The sequence below is a fragment of the Prionailurus bengalensis genome, chromosome E4 (assembly GCF_016509475.1).
Source record: "Prionailurus bengalensis isolate Pbe53 chromosome E4, Fcat_Pben_1.1_paternal_pri, whole genome shotgun sequence".
In the NCBI taxonomy this organism is placed as follows: domain Eukaryota; kingdom Metazoa; phylum Chordata; class Mammalia; order Carnivora; family Felidae; genus Prionailurus; species Prionailurus bengalensis.
Window position 1 is genome coordinate 46,574,407 of NC_057360.1, and position 27,085 is coordinate 46,601,491.

Genomic DNA, 27,085 nt, shown 5'->3' on the forward strand with positions numbered 1-27,085 from the left:
AAAAAACCCAAAAAACAAAAAACAAAAAACAAAGCTGAGGAAATGGGGCTGAGAGATTCTATGTTGTAGCTGAATCAATTATTGGCCCAAACATCTCACTCTCCAAGGTAGTATCATATATTTGTAGTTTTGACACATATACCTGTTGGTCAGGATTTCCATCCCTACCATTAGATTTGGGGTTTGAAATGTGACTTGCTTTGGCCAATGACATATTAATGAATGTGAGTTTAGTGGAAGCTTGACTAGGACAAGTTTGGGGTTCACCTCTTTTGCACTGATACCCTGCAATAAGAACACTACCCAGATAATCAGTATCTCAGTATGGGGCATTCCATATGCTCTGGGCAGATTCCGTTTCCAGAATGCTGTTCCAGAAATTCCAAAATAGGAGATAAAAAGAACAGATTCCAATCCAACCTCCTATTTGGAGTCTGAAATCCAGTCTATTTTGTTCAAGTTGTAAATGCCACACAGAACACTGAACATGAAATTAAATTATTGTTTGAAATAATTAAGTTTGCGGTTATGGCAGTAGCTAAGTAATACTATTGTTAATGATGCCTGTGATTGCTATGATTTAGCATAACTCTAGGAACCTGCACATTTGGAGTTTAGATAAAATAGAGCTTTGAAAGTGTCCATTTACTTTTTGGTGTACAATGGAATAAGATATTATTAAATATACCAAAAAGAATAATAGCAAAAGAATAATTTCTTTGAAGATTGAGATGTGGTGATCAATATATTTTGAATACATGTTGGATGAATGTTTGACAGATGCAAGGGACTCTGCCAGTGCTACTAAATGAGGTCGAAGATACAGCCCATTCATAGTTAGAGTCTAAATTTCAATATCATGAGGACCACAACCTTTCACAGATATTTCTTAGAAAATTTATCACTGTTTTCTAATACTCTCAGGTATCTTCTATATTTATAACTAATAGGTCACAGAATAGGTCAGTTCTCAAGCTGATTTTTAATGCTCTCCTTATCTGCAAGACAATGCTTCCTAGAAAAGTGCTGGGGACTCCTGCTGCTTCTTTCCCTAAGTCTTTGCCTTCGAGTCCTTACTTAGATCCACAAATTCAGTGATGACTCTGTCAAACTAATCCCTATGTCTCGACTTTTCCTCTCTATCCAGTGACCATTCTACCCGTTCTTCCATTACGTCCTCCATTCCTAAAACTTTCCCATTCAAGTTTTCCATCCCTGCTAATGGTACACTATTCTCCCTTTCACAAGGGTTTTCACCAAGTATTCATCTTTGATTATATATGGTTTAGACACACACACAAAATGTGTAGTCCTGTAGAATTATCAGTAAAAAATTTATCCTTTCTAGTCAATCTCATCTTTTCTGTTACCACTGCACTGTCTTCAGTCCGGATTATGTCACACTTAGATCGTTGCTATAACTTTTTAGCATGCAGCCAGTCATCTGTGGCGATGAATTATCGTACATTCCCCATTAGATCAATCACTTTAAAATTGTGGGACTCTGTACTGTAGAAACAGACTTACTTTCAATGTCTCCTGGTAGCCTATTAAGGCAAGTACATAGACCATATCCTGGCACTCACTATATCCTTAATTTTACCTATAAATGATTTTTGTTAGTCTTTATTTATCTTCATTGCTAGAATATACTTTGTGTTATCTTGCTTTGGAAACTTGCTGATATTATTTCTTCATTTACAGCAGCCTTTCACTCATTACCATCTCTTAATTTTGTTTACAATTTTTCAAAGGTATTTTACACATCATATATTCTCCCTAAAAGCCTTTGCTGTTCTAATAGAGCAACCTAATGGAGCGATGCTTAGTGTGGTTCCTCATGACTTGGAACCACGATGGCATTCATGATATCCAGTCACATGTTATTATTACTCTGATAATTATTTCATATTTTTACAAGGGCAGAGATACTGCCTTACTAATTTTAGAAACATATGCTAAATCCCCTACATTTATTAGCATGTGTCTTATATCAATGGAGTTCAGTGCATTACTGTTGAATTGAAATAAAAAATAATCTAGCAGCTGTAATACTACATACTAGATTCTAGCTAGATTAAAAGTAATAATAACAACATATTTATTGAGGGTTCACTACTTGACACTTTTATAAATTGGGACAACACCAAGAGCTTGGTTGTATCATTGAGTCACCTTTTACAGATGAGGAGTCTGAGATAAATATAGTAAAGTAAATTTACTTGCTCAAGATTGTACTAATGGTAAATGGCCAAGCAGGGATAGAATTGAAAGTTATGTGAACCTGCAGCCTGTGCTCCTCCTGTTGCTCACAACATAACTGAAGTGATCCAAAGAATACATAAACTAACAGGGAAGTGTGCTTGGTGGTCCAGTGGTGCTTTACACATTTAAAATGACTAGGCATTGTGAATTAATCTAATGAAGCTAAGTAAATATGCATATATGTGGGAAAATGTGTCACCTTTTCCAGGAAAAAAGATTTTACAAAAGTAATAGAGTGTTATTTATTTGTATTCTAAACAATTATTAAGCATTTATTTTACTATGCATAGCAAAGTGAAATTACCTCATGCTTTAGAGCAAGGATCATCAAACAGCAGTGTGTAGGAAGAGAATATGTAAGAGAGACCATGTGTGGCCTAAAAGGCCTAAAATATTTACTATTTGGCCTTCTATAGAAAACATTTCCTAATCCCTGCTTTAGAGTTAGTTCTAGGTGAAAAACAATAGCCCTGATGAATATAGAGCATAATTACTCAACAAATATTAGCAAACCATGATCATGTGAATTAATTCCAGGGATACAAAAATGGTTCAAAATTCACAAATCAATCAACATGATACACCATATTAACAAAATAAAGGATGAAAATCATACCATTATCTCAAAAGATGCAGAAGAAGCATTTGACAAGATTCAACATCCATTTATGATAAAAACTCTCAACAAAGTGGGTATAGAGGGAATGTACTTCAACATAATATAAGCCATATGTGACAAACCCATGGCTAATATCATACTCAATATGAAAAGCTTTAAGCTTTTCCTCCATGATCAGGAACAAGACAAAGATGCCCACTCTTGCCACTTTAGTCAACACAGCGTTGGCAGTTAGGAAAGAAAAAGAAATACAAAACACACAAATTGGTAAGGAAGTAAAATTGTCACTATTTGCAGATGACATCTATATATAGAAAATTCTGAAGACTACACCAAAAACTGTCAGAATAAGTAAATTTTTTAAAGTTGCAGGATACAAAATTAATATACAAAAATCTCTTTCTTATATACACTAATAATGAACTACCAGAAAGAAAAATCAAAACACAGTCCCAATTACAATTGCATTAAAAAAAACCCTAGGAATAAATTGAACCAAGGAGGTGAAGGATTTGTACACTTAAAACTATAAGGTGCTGTTGAAAGAAACTAACACACACACACACACACACACACTTGGAAATACGTTCTGTGCTCATGGAATGGAAGAACTAATATTGTCAAAATGTACATAATACTCAAAGCCATCCACAGATTCAATGCAATTCCTATCAAAATTGCAATGGCATTCATTCTCATGAAACTGGAACAAATAATTCTAAGATTTGTATGGAATCACAAAAACCCCAAGTAGCTAAACCAATCTTGAGAAACAAGAACAAAGCTGGAGCCATCATGCTCCCTTATTTAAAACTACAAAGCTATAGAAATCAATATAGTATGGTATTGGCATAAAAATAGACACATAGATCAATGGAACAGAATAGAGTCCAGAAGTAAACACACATATATATGGTCAACTAATTTACAATGAAGGAGACTTGAATATACATTGGGGGAATAATACAGTCTCTTCAATCAATGTTGGGAAACTGGACAACCACAAACAAAAGAATGCAACTGGACCACTATCTTACTGATATACAAAAACTACCTCAAAATGGATTAAAGATTTAAATGTAAGACAGGAAGCCATAAAACACCTAAAAGAAAATGTAGGTTGCAAGTTCCTTGACATCAGTCTTAGCGATGATTTTTTGGATCTGACTCAAAAGGCAAGGACACAAAACCAAAAATAAACAAATGAGACCACATCAAACTAAAAAGCTTCTGTACAGAAAAGAAAACCATTAACGTATGTCAAACTATCAGCAAAATGAAAAGGCAATCTACTGAAAGGGAGAGGATATTTACAAATCTTATATCTGATAAGGAATTGATATACAAAATATACAGAGAACTTGTACAACTCAGTAATAACAAAACAATCTAATTTTAAAAATGAGCAGAGTATCTGAGTAGATGTACAAATGACCAACAGATACATGAAAAGATGCTCAACTCACTAATCATCAGGTAAATGCAAATCGAAACCACAATAAGATACTACCTCACATCTGTTAGAATCACTAGTATCAAAAAGAAATAACATGTGTTGGCAAGGATGTAAAGAGAAGGAAATCTTGATGCTCCTCTGGAGGGAATGTAAACTGGCACAACCAGTACAGAAAATAGTGTGGACATTCCTCAAAAAAATACCATAACATAAAATAAAATAAAATAATAGAACTACCATTTGATCCAGCAATTCCATTTGAATCTCTATCTAAAGAAAACAAAAGCACTAATTTGAAAAAGATATGTGCACACTTATGTTCACTGTAGCATTATTTACAATAGCCAATATATGGAAGCAACCTAAGTTGCCATTGATATATTAATGGATAGAGAAAATCTGTCTCTCTCTTTCTCTCTCTCTCTCTCTCTCTCTCTCTCTCTCTCACACACACACACACACACACACACACACACACACACACACACACTGGAATTCTACTCAGCCATAAAAGGGAGAAAAACCTTGCCATTTGTGACAACATGAATGGACCTTGAGAGTGTTTGCTAAGTGAAATAAGTCAGAAAAAGATAAATACTGCAGGATTTCACTTATAAGTGGAATCTAAAAAAACAACACAACAAAACCCAGATTCACATATACAGAGAATAGAGTGATGGTTGCCAAGGAGAGGGTAGTGGAGGGGAAAGAGTGATGAAAAGGATCAAGAAATACAAACTTTCAGTTATAAAACAAGTAAGTCATGGGGATGTAATGCACATCATGGAGAATACAGTCAATAATATTGTATTAACTTTGTATAGTGACAGATGGTAACTAGACTTGTGGTGATCAGTTTACAATGTATACAAATATTGAATTGCTGTGTTGTACAAATGAAACTAATATATTGTATGTCAATTATATTTCAATAAAAAAGTGACTTTATGTGCTTGTGAAGAACCAGTATAAATGTTATAATACATTGTAAGCCATTGAGTCTGGGACTCTAATCTGATTACACAGTCTACAGATCTTTTAAAGTTAGTATGAATGACAACTAAATCTAATAAAATCTAATCTAAGCAAGGTATTATTAAGTTTTCCAAATCCATTAAGAAACCTAATGGTCATGTGTTGTGAACTAAGGTAAACTGAGTAATCTAATTTTGCTTTTTAAATGAACCAGGTTAGTGCTCACTTCAAAAACTTCTCTTTAGATTTAACTTTAAAAAGCCACAGTAATAATCCTTATTACATTAAAAGAGTCCTGCATCAAGATTACTAAATCTCTGATCTTTAATTTGCAAAGGGATCACTATAAACTAGCAGACTTCAAGACTAAGAGCAGAGACAGTTAGCATGGGGATAGCTTATACATTTGACAAAAGTCTATAAAGAAGTGTAAGAGGAAATAAAAAATAATGCAATATTTCTATAAATATCCATAAAGTATATTAAGTTTGGCTTCCCTGAAAAAGTTTCCTGTTTTATTTTCAGCTTTATTGTGTTTTTCTATTTTTCTGTTGATTTTAATAATAAAGTAAATTTGCCACTTCAATAAAGAAAACATATCTGCCTTTGGGAGGCTTTCCTAGATGATAGGAAATTCTCTCAATGCAACTTTATTTTCATTTGAGTCTCAATGCAGCAAAAGATATTTTCAAAACAAAATAAACTCACACCATGCCTGATATATACTTATTAGCAGAACAACACCAAAAATGCCTATGTAGTTATATTCCCATGCAGATTTTTCTGTCTCCCATTCGCTGAGTCATTCAGAAACATGTTAAACACCATTACAATTGCACTGTGATGGGCACTGGAGAAACACATGACTCCTTGTCACCAGTACTTTGTAGTTTACTGGATGATATAAAAAACATGAGTACCTATTTTGAAGCATACTTCATAAACATCTAATCCAGCCTCGAATCTTTAGGGAAATGCCCAGAAAGAGTCATTCAAGTTGAAATATGAAGCATGAGTAAGAGTTCATCAGATTAGATAAGTGAGAGTATTAGAAAAAAATATTACACATACAGAGAAAATTATACAAAAGACTAGCTATCTCAAAAAATGAAAAGAAGAGATCTTAATTGTTCTCACCTCATACACACACACACACACACACACACACACACACACACAAATTATGTGACATGATAGAAGCATTAGCTAATGCTATGGTGATAATTATACTGCAATATATAAATGTATCAAATCAACAAGCTTATACAATGTTATATATGAGTTACACCTCAAACAAAAAGCAGCTGATTATAGCTGGAGGTTAGAATCCAACTGGAAGATGAGTGCAGAAAAAAAAAATGAGGCTAAAGAGGGAAGAAGAACTACTTTAAGAAGCTGATCATTTATCTTTTAGCTAAAATAAGCGGTTGAAAAATATTCACAAGGACTAATACATAACCATATTTATACATGAAAATGCTGACTTGGTCATCAGTGGGGTCATGTTTTTTCCTTAGAAACATGAGAAAATTAGAAATGGATATACTATTGGAGCACCTGTGTGGCTCAGTAGGTTAAGTGTCCAACTCTTGGTTCTGCTCAGGTCAGGATCTCACAGTCTGCTTAGGATTCTCTCTCTCCCTCTCTCTCTGCCTCTTCCCTGCTTGTGCTCTCTTTCTCTCAAAATAAATAAATAACTTAAAAAAAATAAAGAAGTGGATATACTATTGAAACAGATCACTGCCATAGAAAAATGATGATGAAATTTACATAAGCGAATGCACTAAAATCAATACTTCAGAAAAAGGAAATAATTTCATTTGTTATACCATATATTGAAGTTTGCTGTTATCATATCTTCTCCCCACCCTGAAAAATATCTTCGTTGGATCCTATCTCTTCCCAGGTACTTTATGGTGATAAACAACAATATAATTTTCAAGATGAAAAAGTTCATTTTAATATCAAAATATCAATCTCACCTAAATAAAATTTTGCTCGGGGCGCCTGGGTGGCGCAGTCGGTTAAGCGTCCGACTTCAGCCAGGTCACGATCTTGCGGTCCATGAGTTCGAGCCCCGCGTCAGGCTCTGCGCTGATGGCTCAGAGCCTGGAGCCTGTTTCTGATTCTGTGTCTCCCTCTCTCTCTGCCCCTCCCCCGTTCATGCTCTGTCTCTCTCTGTCCCCAAAATAAATAAACGTTGAAAAAAAAATTTTTTACTAAAATTTTGCTCACCTAGTTTTTCTTGTCCAGTAAATTCTCCAGCAGTTGGGAGATAGGGGTGGTCATACTCTCCTCTAGGATTTTAAATAAATGAAGGAAGGAATGGTGAAGCATCAAAAACCATTCTACTTGACTAATGTTGATATAATCTGGAGAAGGTGCACCTAAGGTCTATAGGACAGATGCCTTGAATGCTGGTCATTTCCCTAGAGGGTTGTTTTGCAAATCAGAGATATCTCTAGCCACGTCCCGGAGTTCTGGAGACATTCTCCTTGCTGCTCATTTCCTAGCATGTTACTGCCAGTTGCACAGCATGAAAGTTACTGCCTCTCACCACCCCTCCTTCAGGAATGGATCTAAAACATAAATCACACCTCCAGTTTTGATGTGCAAAGTAGTTCTCTTGAGAAGAGTCTGTTAAAGACTGCTTACATCTAATCCCCTTGGATTAAGATTAAGGAAGGGGATTGGAGGGCAGGGATGAGCATACTGCTAATCTGAACACTCTTTTTGAAAAATCTCCTTACTTTTCCCATGAATTATCTCATTATCTTATCTAGCCTGAAGGATGTTGATAGGCCAGAGGGCTCTCATTAGCAAGTATTACAAATGTGCTTAGCATCTCTTTTTGGAAAATAAGGGTAATTATTTTACCCATTTTCAATAGCACTGGGGATCATCTTAAATTAAAACAAGTAATGAGGACTTATTTTCCACCTCCACCACAAGGAAGTGTAGCAGAGATTCAGTTATCTTTAGGATATATAATCAGTAACATTTAATGAAGAGGTATGGAGTGAAAGGTATGGAGAAGTTAAGTCTGACTCCAAACTTCTGTAAGAGGATGGTGATACAACAATGGAACAGGGAAGACAAAAGGCATAGTACCAAGGAGCTGGTGCTCATTTCTTAACTAATGATATGGCCATTGGAGAGTGAAATACCTAAAAATAATAAAAATAGCTTGAACACTGTGTGCACACTTGTGGATAACATCTGGAATTTGCAAAAAAAAAAAATCATACCAGATGTGACAAGAATTTTCTTTTTTTTTTCTTTGCCCTCTTCAATTGAATTTTATTACTTCTTAATTTTAATTCTTTTTTTAAATTTAAATCCTACTCAGTTAACATGTAGAGTAATTTTAGTTTCAGGAGTACATTTAGTGATTCATCACTTACATAAGAGACCCAGTGCTCATCACAACCAGGGTCCTTAGAGCGATTTAACTTTATAGTGGTGTTTAAAAAAATTTTTTTTAACGTTTATTTATTTTTGAGACAGAGAGAGACAGAGCATGAATGGGGGAGGGTCAGAGAGAGAGGGAGACACAGAATCCAAAGCAGGCTCCAGGCTCTGAGCGGTCAGCACAGAGCCCGACCTCACGGACCGCGAGACCATGACCTGAGCTGAAGTCGGACGCTCAACCGACTGAGCCACCCAGGCGCCCCTATAGTGGTGTTTTTAAAACCAATGAAAACAATACTCTTTTTCTGAAACCAAACACCATTTTGATGGTAGGATACAGATGTAGGTTATAGATATCAGACATAAAAACTGATCAGATACATGGTCGACACACAATTTTTTTGTGCCTCATGTATATACTTCGTATAAGCCAGATCCCACTCCTAATTTTACAACTATTAAATACATACTTCAGAATTTTCATTTATATTTATCTACAGAATATTCTTACTCAAAGACCCATTCTCCCAAGAAAAAAGAAGAAGAACAAGGAGGAGGAGGAGGAGGAGGAGGAGAAAAACAAAGTACCCAGGGTCCTCTTTCTCTATGGATAGGTGAACAATTTTTAAAGACAGAAAAAGTAATTTTAAACACACTATGTTTCACTCATATGTGCATCCTGAGAAAGATAACAGAAGACCATGGGGGAGGGGAAGGGGGGAAAAAGTTACATAGAGGGAGGGATGCAAACCATAAGAGACTCTAAAAGGACTGAGAACAAACTAAGGGTAGATGGGGGTGGGGGACAGGGGAAAGCAGGTTATGGGCAGGGAGGAGGGCACTTGTTGGGATGAGCACTGGGTGTTGCATGGAAACCAATTTGATAATAAATTATATTTAAAAATAAAAAAAACACACTATGAATTACATAAATACTTGTTTATTTTGAAAATTCTATGTGAAAAACTAACTTGGCCTTCAAACTATGCTATTTCTTTTTAAATATGTTCATTTAAAATATTTCAAGCCACAAAGGAAAAAAAAATCTCAAGTTCCAAAGGAGTCTTATGGAAGCTCATAGATATGATGATAGTTAAATAATATAAAACTTATTCTATGTAAAATCATTTTATTGCAACTGTGATTTCAGAAATAATTTTAGAAGAATAATTGAGATTAAGTTAGTTACTTGTTGGTTTCTAGGTAAGATAATCAAGTTAACAAGAATTGTTGGGTTAGGCAGGCAATACTTAGAAACACAGGATAATATTTAAAGTTCTCTCCCTCTGCCATCAACAGTGATGGAAACATTATTGCATCTGGCCATACATATATATTAAAGGTGGTGATTATATTAAACATACCTTTAGTATACATATATTAAATATTTTTAGAAAATATTGGATATTATATGGTATAATTAATGATATGAGGCATAAATAATCCAGATTTAACATTTTGTTACACAGCTGACCTTTCAGCAACACTACGTGAGTTTGAACTATGTGAGTCCACTTATATGTGGATTTTGTTTTCAATAAATACAGTACATCACTGAAACTTGCTTTCTCTTATGGCTTTCTTAATAACTTCTCTCTAGCTTGCTTTATTATAAGAATACAGCATATAATATATATATATACATATATACATATATACATATATACATATATATAACATTTAAAATACATATTGTAATTGCTAGGGCTTTGATAAGAGTAAGCTATTAGCAGTTGAATTTGGGGGAGTCAAAAGTTACATGTCGGATTTTCAACCTCCTGGGAGTTGGTGGCCCTCAGCCCTACATTGTTCAAGAGTCAGCTGTACTTATTACCTTTATATTTTCCTATGCATGTATATTTTTTTTAATTTTTTTTTCAACGTTTATTTATTTTTGGGACAGAGAGAGACAGAGCATGAACAGGGGAGGGGCAGAGAGAGAGGGAGACACAGATTGGAAACAGGCTCCAGGCTCCGAGCCATCAGCCCAGAGCCCGACGCGGGGCTCGAACTCACGGACCGCAAGATCGTGACCTGGCTGAAGTTGGATGCTTAACCGACTGCGCCACCCAGGCGCCCCTGCATGTATATTTTTAAAAATGAGTGTAATCTATATTCACTTATATATCCAGCTTTCTTTCCTTGTCATTAGTCTTATAAAAATGTGAATATTAGTTACGCAGTTTTCTATGTTATATATGTACCATATTGTTTAATTCTTTTATTATTTATTATAGTTAATACTTTCCTAATTTCCCTTCTTATAATGAATATTATAATGAGCCCCTTTAAATATGAACTTTGTGCTTAGCTTTAAAATTTTCTCAGAATAAATAACTAGAAATGTAAAAAGTTAAGGTTCTTAAATTGAACATTGCTCAACAGAAATACATCTTAATTTACACATACAACCACAGGTGAATGAAGTTATCCATTTCAAAACATGCTTACCCAAACTGGAAGATTTTCTTTTTTTTTTTCTTTTAATTTTATGATTGTGGATTTCACAGTGGAAAAATTGAAGCTATTTTTTTTAACTTTTTAAGTGTGTATTTATTTTTGAGAGAGAGACAGAGTGTTAGCAGGGTAGGGGCAGAGACAGAGGGAGATACAGAATTGGAAGCAGGCTCCAGGCTCTGAGGTGTCAGCACAGAGCTCAACATGACATGGGGCTTGAACCCATGAACTGTCACATCAGGACCCAAGCTGAAGTCATATGTTCAACTGACTGAGCCACTCAGGTGCCCCCATGAAGCTACTTTTTTAAGGGTGATGGAGGGGGGCGGGGAACCAACCATGCAAGAGCTGTAAGTTTGAATATTCACAGAATAGAGGCATGGGTAAGATGCTCTAGTCAGAGCCAGCAGCAGGGCAGTTACTGTTGATGGCAGCAGGAAGATAATAATTTTAGTGGGAAAGCCAGAGCCTAGGTACCTTGGGACAAGTCAGAGATTAGCCTAAGGCATCACAGCCTAAGACCCTTCTGATAATAAGGTCAAAGATGTACTGTTTCTTTGGTTCTCCTACATAAAATAAGAGTTTAAGTAATGACTGGTAATAGCATATATGGAGGTATTTTTTTTTACTTCCTTAAATGTTGAAAGAGTAAGTATTATCCACAAATACAAGCTGAACAGTGTTCCTCCAACTTCAGTGCCTGAATATTACCAGAGAATCTTATTAAAACATCAGATTCTTGACACACAGTTTGGAAATGCTACTTGAATTATTTGCAGAGGCAAAGTGGGTGGACCCAAGATAATAAACTCCCAAGATTCTGAAACACGTGGTTAAGAAGTCAAATTTTTTTTTTTAATGTTTACTTATTCTCGAGGGAGAGACAGAGACAGAGTGTGAGTGAGGGAGGGTCAGAGAGAGAGGGAGACACAGAATCCGAAGCAGGCTCCAGGCTCCGAGCTGTCAGCCTAGAGCCTGACGCGGGGCTCCAACTCACAAACTGTGAGGTCATGACCTGAGCCAAAGTCAGACGCTTAACCGACTGAGCCACCCGGGTACCCCAAGAAGTCAAATTTTAATGACACATTAAGACAAAGAGATAAATCAAAATATATTCTGCTATGTTGATAACTGCATGTTATAGAAAAAGATAGTTGACTGGATTATGCACAAAAATGTCCAAGGTCTGACTATCCAACCAAAGGGGTATGGGGCTATTCTAACTGAAGATTCATGTCTAAAACAGATTCAGCCTCTTTGTATGTAACTTTGCAAACACAACTATCAGAGGGATAATAGATCATCCAGGCATAGTAACATCTTTCACATAGGTTCTTTATTATAAGCCATCAGGATTATGCACTTATGAAATGACATTGTTTTAACTTGAGCTGTACATTCAGATAGCTTCTCTCTGTCTCTTCATATTCATTGGCTTAAGCTCACATCTGTATTGTAACTAAGATTTTTAAAGATTCTACAACTTCATATATATCTTTAAAATTATGTCTTTAATAAAGTGATAGAAGCTATTTAGGAGCACTTGGGTGTCTCAGTCGGTTAAGTATCTGACTCTTGATTTCAGCTCAGGTCATGATCCCAGGGTCATGAGATCGAGCCCCACTTTGGTCTCTGTGCTGAGCATGAAGCCTACTTAAGATTCTCTCTCTCCCTCTGTCTTTCCCCCATTCTCATGCTTGTTCACATACACTCTCTCTCTAAAAAAAATAATAATAATAACTATTTAGCCATTTAGGTTTTTCACATATAGCATAAAAGTAAATTCTACAAAAATGATATTTTACCCTTCAGTGTCAATTAATATCATGATAGTCTTCCAAAAATACTTAATTCAGAAACATTCTCATGTTTAACTCTTCCAAAAGGAACCTAACAAAACGAGTATTGAGTATTGTTGCATTTTAGATGTGGCGATAGTGTTCCAGGCAGAGTGTAAATAAACTACAGCTGACAGCAGAGAAACCCTCAACACTATATGATCATGTTTTTAAGCCCTTGCAAAGAAGGGAGTCTGCAAATGCTACATTATTAACAGCTATTAAATAGTTTATCCTCTTGGCTACTTTTTTGAAGTAGAGATTTATAAAAGTGTACCTAAAATATGCATAATGACCTACAGTTTCTTTTTTTTTTAATTCCTATTTAAATTCCAGTTAGTTAACATACAATGTAATGTTCGCTTCAGATGTAAAACACAGTGATTCAACACTTCCTTACCTGAACCCATGCTCTTCACAAGTGTACTCCTTGATCCTCATCACCTCTTTCACCCACCCCACGCACCCACTGATAAGCATCGAGTTTCTTCTCTACAGTTAAATGTCTGTTTCTTGGTCTGCCTCTCTCTCTCTGCTTTTATTTTTCCCTTTGCTTATTTGTTTTGTTTCTTAAATTCCACATGAGTGAAATCATACGGTATTTATCTCTCTGACCCACTTATTTTGCTTAGCATAATGCTCTTTAGCTCCAGTTTAAAATGCACATTCATTCATATCCATGAATTTATTGATTTTCACAGCCTTCATGTAAGGTACAATAATTATATATTTTACACATGGGAAATAGATGACACAAATTGTGGAAAATAGAACTTGATCATTAAACAGCTAGTGAGTGACAGAATTGCTCCTAAGTGTCTCTCTGTTATTAAATTTAGGACACTGCAATGATCACACTGTGTAGAAAGAAGAAAAGGATATTCCACTTCCCACTGTGCCACACTGCTAGAAGTATTGTATGATTACAAGACCTAAATTTAATGTTATCTAGGAAAGCTGATAAAATATTTTCTTTCAGGATAGGGATAATTCTGACAACTTAATACTGAGAAACCACCATTCTGCAAAGTGATGATTTTCTTCATTATATTGACATGGGTATTATTGAGGAATTTGAGCTTATGTCAATATTCTTATTAGGAAGTTATCACCAGCAATATTTATATTCAAAAAAAAATAGATGGAAACAAAGAGATGGAAAGAATTATTTTCTAAATAGTTTGTAACAAATTATATTTCTTATAAAAGAGTTTGAAGTTTCAATTTTATCAGGTCCTTTCCAATACTCATTGTTCTCAATTTTCCAGTTATGCCAGTTTGCAGTGAAGAAAATGTAATCCATTCTTATTTAGATTTTTATTTCTCTAAATTCTTAGTAGGTTGTTCCCCTTTCTGGAAATTTGCAAGTACATAAAATTCAAATTTCTGAAAAACATTAGTGCTAGTATTTTTAATATAAAAATATATTGTTCTACGAAACACTTTTATCCTCTATTTTCAATATTTATCTTCAGTGTTAAGGTGCAGGTTCTTACTAGGTTTGGAATTGAAAATAAGAATTGGGCATATATTAATGTAATAATCTAATTTTTATGCTAATTTTTATTTTTACTAAATTCCATTTCCATCCTTAAATTTCTGAAATAGTATGTGATCTTTCAGCCCTTTCAATATCTAAAAGTTTAGATATCTCAATAGTTGCTTAAATATTTAGCAACCTAAATATTTGCTTAACATGTGCTTACTCTTTATCTAAATATTTATTTAAAATTGCCATTTTTTAAGATTTTTGTTTACTTTTAAAATTAGTAGGTAAATAATAAAAAAAGTCTTGTATAAGTTTTAAAGATCTTATTTCAGATCTTTATTTCAGATCAAAATAGGTAGATTCATTTGACAATTATCCATATATGGGTGGTCTAATGTACTGTTTACAAACAGCGTCTGGAATTAAAATGCTTATTTATGACTATTAGCTGTGCATATTTTGGCAAGTTTAACCACTCAGTGGTTCAGATTTTTCATCTACACATGAGGATAATAAATGCAAATACAAAATAGGATTGTTGTGAAAATTCTAGTACATTACTACATAAATAGACCTTAGAATAGTGAGTCTCAACCTGTGGTAGTTGGACTTTATGTATTGAAATTACCTGAGATTACTGTGAAAAAAAAAACAGTCCTATCTTACCCTCCTGAAGAAACACCAGAACTTTCTCTCTCCCTTTCTCTCAGTCTACATTTTGTTCTCTCCTCTGTCCTTATCAGCTCTCCTGCTCAGTCCTTACAGGTGCCTTGATCATAGACTTCTAAACTCCAAAACTTTGAGAAAATATTTTCTGTTGTTTAATCCACCCAGTCTATGGGCAGACTATAGGGAGCTAACACTAATAAAAATATGTTAATTTCAGACAAAGCAGATTTCAGAACAAGAAAAGTTATCAGAGATAGAGAGGGGTACTACCTAATGATAAAGGGATCAATTCCTCCAAGAAGACATAACAATCATGAATACATATGTACTTAACAATAATATATCAAAATACATGAAAATGAAATTGATAGAACTGCCAGGAAAAATAGGTTATTTCTGGATGATGGGATTTTCTTAGCTGTATTTTCTTTTCTTTTTTTTTTAATTTTTTTCAACATTTATTTATTTTTGAGACAGAGAGAGAGCATGAACAGGGGAGGGTCAGAGAAAGAGGGAGACACAGAATCTGAAACAGGCTCCAGCCTCTGAGCTATCAGCACAGAGCCCGACGCGGGGCTCGAACCCACGGACCACGAGATCATGACCTGAGCCGAAGTCGGACACTCAACCAACTGAGCCACCCAGGCGCCCCTCTTAGCTGTATTTTCTAAGTCACACACAAATTCTTTGTCCGTAAGTGGTGAATGAAATCAACCATTACCTTGGAAGAGGTTTTTTTTTATCTAAAAATAGTGATTTTTTTCTCAAATGTAACACATTTTCAGGGTCAAATTCCTCCGAGTAATACAAATTAGGAAGCAAGAACCAAGAAAAATTATAATGCATATGCTCCATCTGAAATGGCTTATTTTATAACACTGAAAATGTATCAGTTCATTTCCCTGATAGAAGGTTATCCTGAAATTAGTTCATGACATCGCTAGAAAGGAATTATGTGTTAACTTCTAGACAGGGGCTTTCAAGACACATGTATATAAGAAAATTATTCAGAAGAATAACAGTAATGTGTTATTTAAAAAATATATATCTAGTATTACATCAAGACTCCAATTTGAAAAACACTACTGATAAGAGATGAAGAAATTTTATTTTTTGTATATCATCTAACTTGCAATTTACCTTAATGTATGTTTAACATTTTTAAAAAGTCAACTTTGGTAGGAAAACAAAATCCTCCTCTGACTTATTTCATTCTCCTCTCCCCTACAAAAAAAAATAAAAGTTTGAAAACAAAAATTAAAAGTACACCACTCCTCCCTATTTTCAGCTTCTACTCTTTTCCTCTACAGATTTTAACTCTTTCCAAATGCAGCAGATCCACTTAGTGTCCTCCTTCCTGTTTTTCATGTTTAGCCCATTATCTCTGTCACTAAAATAAAAGGTTTTGACCTGGCAGTGCTCAGGAGCAAAGCACCACCTCAGGGGATGGAGAGTGAAAAGGGAAAGCTAAGAGGGGAGTGAGGGGAGCACAATGACATTAGCAAGCCACCTGCCACCTTCTAATTACTTTAAATTCAAAGCAAATTTAAAAACCATAAACATTTTCCATTGTTTAGGCTGGGCCACAAACACTTCAACTTCTTATACTGGAAAAGGGGAACGGATGTATTGTTTTACTTTTCTTATTGCAAGAGAATACTGGTAACAGCTTTTTTGTCAAAGAATCATCCCCCCCCAAAAAACCACTGCTGGTCAATCATATCCAAATGTTCTCTCAACACTTGTAAATTATTGTAAACAGTTTTGTGTTAGGATGTGAGGGCAAGAAGTCATATCAAATGGAATACTTTTTAAGCATTTGATTTTAGAGCAGGTAACGTAAACAATTCAAACCTTTCCTTTTTCCCTCCTGCCCATATTCCATCCCCCCTCTCTATTTGTCCTTTCTGTGAATTACCTTCAACACATTTGTGGACTTGTCAATTCTCATTCCTTGAGCTATTGTTTACACATGTGTTCTTATAAAAAGCTCTGAAACTATGTCCCAACTTCCAGAATCTAACATCTGGTATGTCCCCAATGTTCTCAGGTCGAGTATGTCCTCAACATCACTTTCTAATCCTCTAATTCTTTAAATTGATAAAGCACATGAGAAAATACTGCACTCAGATGTACTTCAACTACAGCGTCCCCTACAGAATTGTAATCATGCAAACAATATTCCCAAGAACAACTTGCCCTGCTCACTTGTTTTCCAGTGGTGGTTCGCAAGCTTGCTGAATGCAGGGCCCATTTTCCTTGACTGCCCATCTAAGCCAGACTTAACGTCCCTGACTTTAGCAATTCTAGGGAAGTTTTTCTTTTTCTCTTTACTTTTCCTATATAAAGAGAAAGCTGACGAGCCTTTCTTACATCTCATGTTTAATCCCGAACCAGATCCCATCTTAGTATTGTTCTTGAGGAAAATGAAGTCAATTTAAAAGTATAATTTTTACTAATTACTCTCATCAGAATAAATGTTATGCATCTATTTTATTTATATAATTACTCAAATGCTGTATGTTCAATTATAGATGAACAAAAGAACAGACAAATTATCTGTTTTCACATGGTCCAATTAGAATTTTATTAATTGTACCTTACTTGCTTTGCTTCTAAAGAACCTGCATTTCAGTCACGACCCACTTTTCACTCTATTTTTAATTGACAGTGCTATTTTCTTTCAATTAAATTGCAGTCACAAAGCACCTGAGGTAGAAGTCTAAATAATCTATGTTAACCTGATTATAGATGGTTATAATCATTTGGCAGCTTGCATTATTTTCATTATTTCTGAAAATGGGAATAAATGAGCAGAGAACCTAAGTGACACAATGCAAAGAGGGAAGTGTGTTCATCTACCTCCTTGCCTTCTCTTTGTCTTCTCAAAAGCAATGGAATATCACTAATATAACACGTATGTATATCAAGGCAATGGAAGTAAAAGCATATTTACTCAAAAGGCAAATATATCAAAAGACAAACGAGCTAAATTTACTGATAGGGAAATCATAAAAATACCAATATTCAGTAAGATGGGAACCATATCACTATTAAATTGTATATCTTTATAATCAGTGGGGAGATTTTCTTAAAAACAATTAAGTAGAGTAAATGTGGCAAAATCAAGACCTCCATTCATGGCTTGAAGAATGGCATATGGACTTAGACTCTTCTGATAGCAAGTTTAAAGTATATATAAAAAGTTTTTAAAATAACCATATTCTTCTTCTCAAAATTTTATTTTGTAAAAGCTTATCATGAGGAATTAAGTATAGGCAAATATTCTTGAATAAGACTATATATATATATATGTATATATATATACACATATATACATATATATATACATATATATATACATATATATAAACATATATATATATATATGTTTACCTACATCTTCAGAGGAAAAACTAATTGGTGACATACTAGAAAAAAGGTAGAATTAATTAAAATGTCTCCATAAGAGAGGACAGTACGCGACTGTTTAAAGTAGGTTTCCTGACATTAAAGGAGAAACTATCATGGTTGAATTTAATTATCATCTTCAGGTTATAAATTCATCATATGATCTCAGGTAAAAGATACTATATTTACAATGTTCCACCAAGGGAAGTGGTAAGAAATACATTTACATTTATAACAGTGGCTGTGTAAATGACGGGCTTCTGGATGCTCTCAAATTTTTTTTCTTCTTTAGAAACTCACAGATTATAAAGCATTTTATAAACATCACATTAAATTTGTTAAAGACTGTGAGTAAAATAGCTATAATAACTTTGGGTGGTGATGGTAACTACACATGTAATGAGCATTTCATTATATATATATATATATATATATATATATATATATATAATTGCCAATTCACTACCTTGTACACATGAAACTAATATAGTATTGTACATCAACTATACTTCAATAAAAATTAAAAATACCTATCATCAAATAACAAGTATATAGGGCTTTGTTTTCTGAGTATTTCGAACTTTTCTATTTAAATTAATGAGAACTGTCTACCAAATTTAGGCTTGATTAGTGTTTTAATTTTACTTAGGATTGTTTTATAAAGTCTTCTATATGTATGTGAGAATAATATTATATACCTTTAAAGGGATAACAGAGAAGCATTATAGTACTCTAGTAAAATATCTAGTGTGTCAATGAGGTAGATGAGGATTAAAGTCTTCCATATGTCTTCCAGTATTACAGTGAAACTTCATAACCAGGCACTTCACATTTAAAATAAGATGATCGTATGCACTTATCTCTTATACTACTTAGAAGATCCAGAAAAATATCTGTTTAAAAAATGCACACATATATGTGCTAGCTAGTATTCTGTTTCTGTTCCAAAAACCTGTAGACAACTTTAATGTTTATTTTTCAACCTGTGGTGTTCCGATTCTATATATTTGGTATGAAACTAGCAAATTAACTTAAAGATAAATACACATGAAATGAATAGAAGATGTATCAGTCACTCTAATATTCTTGATATCTAGGGCAAATTCAATGTATGTAAACAGGTAGGGGCCATTGGAAAGTATTTATAAAATGATAGACCAGAGTTTCAAACACAGAGGCATATTTAAGTTACAAATAGAACGGGATGTTTTATAACTGCATCTGTAGTCTTCACAAAATTATTATTGATTGAATTTCATACCTGCAAGGATTTTATATGTGCAATGAATGCATGGCATGCATCTGTGAATCTCTTAAAACTATTCTCACCCTTAAAAAATGAAGTTAAAGCCTTGTGAATAGTTCATACTGAAGCAGCCTTTAAAATATTACAACTACAACATAACAACAGGTTAATAAGACATGGTTTCCTCTCCTTGATCTGTATGGGAAAACTTTTATTCACTATTAATTTTTGATTGTTTTAGTGTTGTTCTTCAAAAAGAAGTTACAGAAGATCTTACCCACTAAGATAAATATTGTTAGAAGAATATTTCTGCTGCTGTTTTGACTATTAATAATATATGTTAATAAGTATTTTAGAAAAGATGGTATAGCAAAATTTCTTTAATACTTTTCCTCTCTAAAGCAAAACAACAGCAAACAAACAAAAAAAAAACCAAGGGACTAGGAGGAAAACAGTGTGAGAAACAAACCCTTGTACTTAATGGTGTCAGGAACCATCTTGATAAATGGTGTAAAGACTAAACCAAGGCTGGACGATGGCAAGGAAGGCACCTGTCTCAGCAGTCCTGAGCAAAGTCAGCACAAATGTGAACTCTGTAGCCAACATTAACCATGTTGTTTTCCATGAATGGCCTTTCTGACATGATGATTAAGAACAAGCATTCAAGAGTTAGAGAGAGAAAAAAATAAATAAGTAAAGTGAGAAGGCAGATAAAGGGGAATTAAGGAAAGAAGGGAGGGAGGGAGAAAGAAAGGGAAGCCAGAGCAATCCCCAAGTCAACAGTGAATTCAATTTCAGGATCAAAATGATTAAGTGACCAAAAAGTACAATTTACATTTCATAAAGTATATATTACTTCATGAAAATCTGTCATGAATATGTATGAAAGAGCAGAGCACTGTATCTAAGAAATAAAATCTGTAAGAAGGGCGCCTGGGTGGCTCAGTCAGTTTAGTGGCCGACTTCAGCTCAAGTCATGATCTCGCGGTCAGTGAGTTCAAGCCCCATGTTGGGCTTTGTGCTGACAGCTCAGAGCCTGGAGCCTGTTTCAGATTCTGTGTCTCTCTCTCTCTGACCCTCCCCCGTTCATGCTCTGTCTCTCTCTGTCTCAAAAATAAATAAACGTTAAAAAAAATTTTTTAAGATAAAATCTATAAGAAAATGGACATTGTTCTTCTTGTGGAAGGGGCATTCTTTTTTCATTTTTTTTGGTCCTACATTATATACTTATTAGTTTCTTAAAACATTAAATGTTGATTAATTATTTGATTCATTTAAGAAATGATTCATTGATGAAATGAAGGGTTCATTTAATTTGGAACACCTTTTCTTTCTTTCTAGATGTCTAGAGTTTTTGTTTGTTTTCTGTCAGGGTCACCGTAAACTCATCACTATAGATGGGACCCTATCACCTCCATTTATGAAACAGTAAGCAAGGATAAATTGAAAGTACATGTGTTTAATATATAATAAATATTATCTGTGTAACAATTAAAAGCTTTAAAAATCAATAACAGATTAATAACTTATTAGAAAATGGAAGCCATACATAAACTAGCTGTGCACATTAAAAGTAAAATGACTTTCAGACAAATGAAAAGTTGGTTAAAAACTTTCATGGTACTCACTGTAGGAAAGGTTTAGGAGACAAAGAAAAATTCATATATTGTAAGCAGGATTATAAATTAGCATGAAATTTAATCACTGGAGCATACTTTCAGATACTTGTTTTGCATACCTGTGACCCAGAAATCCACATCAAAATTTTTTTCACAAATGTATGTGTACAAAGATGGATGATTTCTAATGTTGTTGCAATATGAATTTTACTGAAAGAAGCAACCCAATGCTCATCAATATTAATAACAATAAACAGTGAAACATGCCATTATGTGACTAAAACAAATAATTACTTAGATCTACATATGCATAAATAAAACAATCTCCAAGATATGTCAAAAACATGGTTCATAAAAGTGGTACAGTATGTGCTCATTTGTATGTAAGCACTGAATATTTCCAGAAGTATGCATATGGAACAAAGATGAGTGCTTACCTCTATTAGAAGCAACAGTGGATTGTGGGTGGGAAGGAGAATTACTTTCATTGTGTTCAATTTGTATACTATTACATGTATACATATACACAAAGACACACACAGACATGGGGACTACACACATACACACACACACACACACACACACACACACGTAAATTTCAATTAATTTTAATACTAAAAAAGACAGTAAGTGCAAAGGAACTATGAAGTATATTCAGTATTGTATAGTGATATATATGCCTGAATATAACTTGATATGCTTATAATAAAATATTGACATTTTACTGTAGTATTGATGAAGGATATATTTATTTTAAACCATTACGTAAGATTCAGCTTTAGTCATCAAATGTCCCTTACACTGTAAAATGATTCTAAGTACATTGATTTGACAAGCTCTGATTATATTCTTTGTGCTAAAGCACATTATAATCAGCTTTCTGAGTCATTTCATACTGATTTGAAGTATAAAAAAGCTGCTCACATCCTTTAACTAATTTTTGCATCTCTTTCCAAATTGAAGAAACTTGTGTAATATTTATTTCTGTAAACTTTAAAAGACAGAGACAATTATTTAAATTATAATGTTTTTTAATATCACCTGATGTACAAAATGTTAACTAAAAATTATAAAATGTTAAAAACGATAAGGAGTCATTTTCTAACTCAGAGAATAGCTTTCTGGCCATCTAAATTTCTTTTTACAACTTCATTTTTTCATACAAAGAACTCTGACCACTCAAACTAATCCCCAGGTGACAACAGTTTTTACTTTGTGAGTGAGAAGAAATACTCTATAAGTAGACTTAACTCTTAAAAAGCAACAATGATGATGGCAGGAGACATGAGGATGACAGCGTGACAAAGAGATCAGAGATGAAAAATGTTGTAAGTGGTTAACAGAATAAGGTCACTGCAAACTACAGTGATGAATGTTCATAATGATGACTAGAATGTTAAATAAACCTTAATTGCTCTAAGAATAACATTAAGTATTATAAAATGTATGATATGTTTTTATAACGATCATTTAAAAATATTTTTTAATCTCTACTTTTATTTTTTGAGAGAGAGACAGATCATGAGTTGGGGAGGGGCGGAGAGAGAGGGGGACACAGAATCTGAAGCAGGCTCCAGGCCCTGAGCTGTCAGCACAGAGCCCGACGCGGGGCTCGAACTCACGAACCGTGAGATCATGACCTGAGCCAAAGTCTGACGCCCAACTGCCTGAGCCACCCAGGCGCCCCTATAACAATCATTTTAAAAAGATTTTATTGTTTACAGAGAAAAATACTAGTTATGTTTATATGGAAATGTGTTTATATGGAAAAAAACATTAGTTATGTTTATATGGAAATCTTAATTGGCTAATATAAAAAACAATGATACTATTAGAAAGGAAATATCAAATCCCAAACACATAGCTTAATTCCTGATAAACAAATATGTGCTTCAAAAGACACAAAGCTTAGGGGTTCCTGGGTGGCTCAGTCAGTTAAGCATCCAACTTCAGCTCAGGTCATGATCTCAAGGGTTTGTGAGTTCGAGCCCCACATCTGGCTTTGCGCTGACAGCTCAGAGCCTGGAGCCTGCTTCAGATTCTGTGTTTCCCTCTCTCTCTGCCCCTCTCCCACTCACTCACTCTCTCTCTCTCTCTAAAAAAAATAAAATAAAATAAACATTAAAAAAAAAGACACAAAGCTTAAACACTCAGAATTAAAGAAACTTAGAGACTAAAATTATTATTTGTAATCACTTAGAGGAATATTAAGAGATGAAATGAGTGAGTATATAAAGATACCTTAGGAATGACATTTTGGATTAAGGTGATATAGCAATTGAAATTACACAGTATCTCACCATCTCTTCTCCCTAAGCAGCTGTAACATTCTAGATTGTTCTATCAATGCACTGAGTTTTTGTGTCTTTACCTTAAACGTTTTCTACTTTTTCAGCTCTCTTTTGTGTGTGAATTTCTCTTGTGAATTTTCACATACATCCGCTTTTGCAAATTATCTTCTCTGATCTTTTTTCTCTTGCTAACAGCTAAGGGATCTGTGGATTCATCCTTTAAAACAAGAAATAACTCCTTACAGTAACAATGTCCAAGTTTACATCATTAACCAATATTTTTTGCCCTTGATCAGGAGGGATGGCAGTCAAAGGTCTTGCTCTTTCTGTTACCTCTGCAGTTTCAGCTTATAATTCCAAGGCTGTGTGAAAAAAAAATCAACTATATATTGAGAAATCAACCTTTGAACTACTTTAATAATTCACTAGACCTTCTTGATCTGGCCATATATTCTCCCCCTGCATTGCTAAATGTTTCCTTAGCTGCTATAATGTCATACTTAATTTCTTTGTTTTCATATAGAAAAGACTATAAGACAATATGACAGGTTAATTCACAAAACTGGGAAGAATACAGGTATCTTAGATGCCAGAATAAAAATTTTTAAAGTTAGCAACACTCAAAGTATAATATGAAAACATACACTATTTAATAGGGCAAAGGTGGTGGGGAAAACTTCCATTTAAATGGTATTAAATGATGATAGAGTACATCCGGCTCAGTAGCAAAAAAATTAAAAAGTGATGTTCATTTAAACATACAAAAATCTGTATATGTATGTGTTATAAAGAAAATAATGAAAACTATCCACAAAATTGAATGGGTTTCCTGAAGAGATAGATAATTCTATCATATAGAGCTTTTCCAATTGTGAATATACAATAATCTATCAGTATACTATAAAATGTCCATCTTTTTAGGGTTAGAAGTTCAATAAAAACATAAGATCCTGTTCTATTCCTAAAATTATATTTTCCTATAAAACACATGGAGGGATTTCAATTAAGAGAGCAACTGTGAATGAGGCTGAGACTGAGTATAAGTTAGAACATCCTAGACATGAATGATACACAACTCTCTAGGGTTCTACAAGGGTACTTTTAAAGATAGGGAGTTAGACTATTCAACAGTTAAAATCAAACAGTAATACCAAACTAACACAATACAAACAAGCTAATGTAAATTCTATATAAAAGTTAACTTACATGTATCAGGCATTGTTCTCAATATGCAAGTTTATTAAGTCTTAAATCTCTAGCACCCTAAACACAGTTACTCCTATTATGCAATTTCTTTTTTTTTTTAATTTTATTTATTTATTTATTTATTTATTTATTTATTTATTTATTTATTTATTGTGGTCAAGGGAAATTAATCCTAGAGAGGACAGTATTTGTCAAAGCTGGGATTCAAACTCCAGATACTGGGCTCCTAGTCACCATTCTTACCTAGCATACACACCACTCCCCTGTTCTTTTTCTTCTTTCTCCTTTACTTCCTAGAGTGGAATCCCTGTTTACTAGTTGAAACCTTTCCAAAAAACCAAAAGGACTTCTAGTTTCCAGGCCCACACGTAAGGAACTTTGAAGTCAGCAACACGTCAAAACATGTTAAAAGTTGAAGAGACCTTAAAGTCAACAACTCTTCTTGTATCCAAGAGGTGGAGACACAGGGCAAGCCATTGCTGCCAAGATTAGAGACAGACCAGCGAACGCAGGAAGTCACAACTTGCTGGTAAGACTCAAAGCACAAAGTTCCCCAGGAAGAGCACTGCATAGAAAAGTCTGAACTGCACAGCACAAACTGCTGGAGGCTCAGGGTAGATAAGCCCGGTCATGGAAAGAGTCCCTCAATACTGTGAGATTTCCCTCCAGAAGCTCCATCCACCAGGATCCTAAAGTAAATATCACAGAAAAATTCCCCTTGGGCTTCCACCAGAAGAGAGTAACTATCTTGATATACACCACAGCACTCTGTTCTTTTGAGCAAGGCCTGCCCTCAGGGGAAACTAGTTAACCAGAGCCTGACCTGTGGGGGATAAACAAAGCCTAACTGACCTAGGAAGGGGAAACAACAAACTCCAGCCCACTCTAGCCATCCTGTCCACATAAGTGGAGAGGGGGACAGAACTGAGAAACACTTATGAAGTTCACAGTTGAGAGGCACAAGCTCACAAAAGACTGAAACCTAATCATAAGACTATAATGTTGCTTCTTGGGGCGCCTGGCTGGCTCAGTCGGTTGAGCGTCCAACTGTTGATTTCAACTCAGGTCATGATCTCACAGTTTGTGGGTTCAGGCCCCGAGTCAGGCTCTGCACTGACAGCATGGAGTCTGCTTGGGATTCTCTTTCTCCCTCTCTCTCTGACCCTCCCCTGCTTATATGTACTCTGTCTCTCTGTCTCTCTCTCTCTCTCTTTCTCTGTCTCAAAAATAAATAACTAAACATTAACAAAAAAAAAAAAAAAAGGAAGAAAAAGAAAGCTGCTTCACCTCTCACAGCTCACCACTGCATCACTAACGGCCTATTTACAGCAGCTCATTTTACCTGGTACATAATATCCAACTATTAAGAAAAAATTACAAAACATACCAAGACAAAAAGGCAAAAAATGTAATTCAAAGAGACAGAGCAAACATCAGAACCAAACATGGTAGGGATGTTGGCATTTCAGAATGGGAATTTAAGACAACCATAACAAATATGCTGAGGGCTGTAATGGATAAAACAGACAGCATAAAAGAACAGATGGGAGGAGGGAGGAGCCAAGATGGCAGAACAGCATGGAAGTTTTTTGTGTGTCTCGCGTCCATGAAATACAGCCAGACCAACACTAAACCATCCTACACACCGAGAAAACTGACTGGAGGATTAACACAACAATCTGCACAACCTGAACCACAGAATTCAGCAGGTACACAGCACGGAGAAGTGAACTTGGGGAGCGAGAAGGTGCAGGAAGGGAGGTGCTTTTGCAAGTGGAGAAAGGACGGAGACTGGGGTGGCGGGGGGAGAAAACGGGTAAAGCACCCCTCCCCAAAAGCAGTTGGAGAGAAAGTGGAACATTGAAAACAGCTGCAGGGACTAAACTAAAAAGGTAGAGAGGAAAAGGTTTAAATTCCATTAAGACTGTAAACAAGGGGAGCGCAAAGGCTGCAACTCTGCAGCTCCATACCTGGCGGTGCTCTGGTGGGAAGGGCGAATCCCCAGGAACAGAGTGGGGTCCTGGAGGTTCTGGGGCCACACGGGAAAAGCGGTTCCACTGCTGCAAGGACACTTGATGGAGACTGTTGAAGCCACCTGGTCCCAGCAGACCCCAGGAGGCAGCCACATTCGCT